Source organism: Macrosteles quadrilineatus, unplaced genomic scaffold, assembly GCF_028750875.1.
Source record: "Macrosteles quadrilineatus isolate MER2022 unplaced genomic scaffold, UCM_ALF_1.0 Scaffold_2__2_contigs__length_208266976, whole genome shotgun sequence".
NCBI lineage: Eukaryota > Metazoa > Arthropoda > Insecta > Hemiptera > Cicadellidae > Macrosteles > Macrosteles quadrilineatus.
In genome coordinates this window covers 108,581,807-108,584,689 of record NW_026542595.1, presented here as the reverse complement: position 1 = coordinate 108,584,689, position 2,883 = coordinate 108,581,807, and the positions used below count along the sequence as shown (strand labels likewise).

Here is a 2,883-nt window from a genome sequence, read left to right as displayed (position 1 = left end):
TTTACTTTTTTTATGAGAAAGACTGCTTGCGATATGTGTTGTTTTCTTTGTCATTGGCATTTTCCTCAACTTTTAAGGTAGTTTTCCAAACCCTTTTTGCGTTATGTTTCCTAATTAATTAATAACCCAGATAATAGGCTTCTTAAATTATCTTAATAAACAGAATCGGGCCCTCTCGGAACCGAAATAGCAATTTTTTTTTTAATTTAAGGCATTATTCAAAATCTTATGGCTTTTGGTTGAGTAACATCTACTCCTTAAGGAGAGAATTATTCATTTTTCCGTTTCGATTTCTCAAAATTTAATCGTTCTCTTTCGAGCTCTCCGTACATTTGTTTTTACTCGTAATTGAAAATGGTTGAAATACCTTGTACTGTCCTTTTACCTTATGCCTTATAGTGTATAAAGTGATCCCTAGTAGTCTATAAGGCTACTGCAGTTTCAAAGGGGAACTTCTTCAGGCTCTGAAGGACTTTAAATTTCATTCCTGAGGAAGACGTCAAAGTTAAAACCCTTCGCACAACACACATTGATAACAACCATCGACATCAACAAGTAATTTAAAATGTTGAGTGCAATTCTGTACTTAAGCATTTTGAAGATGCTTCCTCCAGGTCCCTTAAATACAAGATTGTTCTCAAATGAGCTCCAATAACTGGTACAAATTGAGAACTATTTCCTCATAATAGGTCAATTGTGTTGAGCACAATCGTATCAATAGGATAATACACCACCGCAAAACATCAGAAGATGGGAATTACAGACAACGCCCGTTTTGTGTAATTACTGTGATTTTCGCCAGGAAGTGTTTTGGTTTATCGGAAGAATCTCTAACTCTAAACGGTTCGGGAGCTAATAGCCGCGGAAACATAGAATTACCAAAGCTGTTATTTGTAGATTCCTACCTTACTTATCTCAGAATCCTCGGGTTCAATCCAAACTTTTTTGCATTCCTTAAAAGGTCATTCTCGCATTGGTCATTTTGTGGTAGATGGTAGATGGTGTAGTTTGAATTAGGAGATCAATTATTTCATTACTTGGAGGTAAAGATTTACATAGATTTCTACAGTTATACACTTTTTTTATTAATAACTTATAAAGTACTTTGACAAACGTATTACTGGGGTGGCATATGACCCCTTGATGTCTGTAGCACGTATTAAGTTATCTTCAAGCGAAGATTATTAATTTGGTCCTTCGTGCAGGATCTACTCACTACCTATAAAACATAAAATTTTGTTAGTTGTGCAAAATTTCTAAAAAGTTAAAATAAAATTGTTATTGTCCTGCACGATCATTTAACTTTTTATAAGCAGAGTGCAGTATTTAATTTGTTGTGTGTTTGTTATTTTATTATTTTAGATTTTCCAATAAGAGTAGCAGGATCTATTAATATTATTGTTAATGGCATGCAATATCACAGGTATTTTGAGTTAGTTGTTATTTACAAAATCACATGAACTTATAGGGCCAAACTAACAAAACTACCATTTTCATTTATTGTAAAACATACTTCTGGACGAATTTGCATTTTCCTAAAACACAATGATTGAAAATTGGACAACAAGTTTTCCTACCGATATGTTTTGCAAAAGTTAGCTACAAATACGTGTGATATAAGTGTGTGTCTGTAATGTGTTTTTCTTTATGCTTTAGAACAACAATACTAATTTGTTTAGTACATACTAATAATAAAATTATTTTTTTAAGTTTATTCAAAACTACGTCACAAATGTGACGGAAAGTGCTTTTCACAACCGGAGTCTTTTATTATTTGTATCTATTTATTTTTTGATCAAGTTCATTTTTCTGAAAAAAATAGTTCATAAGTTGTACACAATTAAAATTTATATTTTCAACTATTACAACTTAATTTAGTTTTATTATTTGTTAAATGCCCATATACCCTAAGCAACGTATTTATTCACCTGCCCTCAAACATACAACATCTTAAAAAAAGGAATGCTGTACAACTAAATATAACTTTCCAAATACCTTTTAAATTTGTCTAAAGCTTAAACCTTTAAAGAAATTTGATAAATTAAATATGCACAGCCTCCAAGAGTTCTTTACAAGTTTTAAAATTTTATTGTAAGTAGTGTGTACATTACTGTTAAAAACTCTTTTTAATTTATGATTGGTGTAACGTCATAACTAGTTTTGTATTATTATTTTCGTTATTAGTTAATTTTTCCTACTAAAGAATAGAATTTTTCTGTTTCAAGCAGCGAAAACAAATCTAAGAAATACTAGTTGTTTCTAAACTTTAAAACTGTGATAACATTTTCCAAAACTAAAATTGATTTGTTTAATAAAAATTTTAGTGCGATGGCCGGGAATCGAACCCGGATCAACTGCTTGGAAGGCAACTATGCTGACCATTACACCACCATCGCACGATGAGAGCAGATGTGCAGTGAAGGGAAATGAGGCTGTAAGTGAGAGGAACATCTCTACTGCATCGGCACTTCGTTCAGTATACAGAGTGTCCCAGAACCCTACAAACCTCTTACGTTATCTTTCGTGACCATAGATGAACGAGAATATCATTTTAATACCCCCGCCGCAGCAATCCTTCAGACTAAGCAAATTTCTATTTGGCTTAATTGGATTTACCCTAAAATATCTCCTAAAAAATATTACATTCATTCCCTATTTAAATAGCATTAGTTTAACGAATACTTAGGTTTGCTGAAACAGGTAGTGTTAAAAAGTGTTATTTTTTGCAAAATTGTAATATTTATTTTAGTATGACATATATGAGTTTTCAAAATTTTATCATAATACGTTCATAGACAAATAAAATACAAAAAAAATTACTTAATCCCTATAAAAATTGTATGGCGGTTTTAAAATTTAAATTCCCATGAGTCCTACGGTAAT

General features: G+C 31.5%; 1 non-coding gene across 1 annotated transcript; it reads right to left on the bottom strand.

The window, feature by feature from the left end:
- Positions 1–2,324: 2,324 nt before the first annotated feature.
- On the bottom strand, positions 2,325–2,396 carry Trnag-ucc (transfer RNA glycine (anticodon UCC)). Its single transcript has one exon. It is a non-coding gene; the product is annotated as a tRNA-Gly (tRNA).
- Positions 2,397–2,883: the final 487 nt, after the last annotated feature.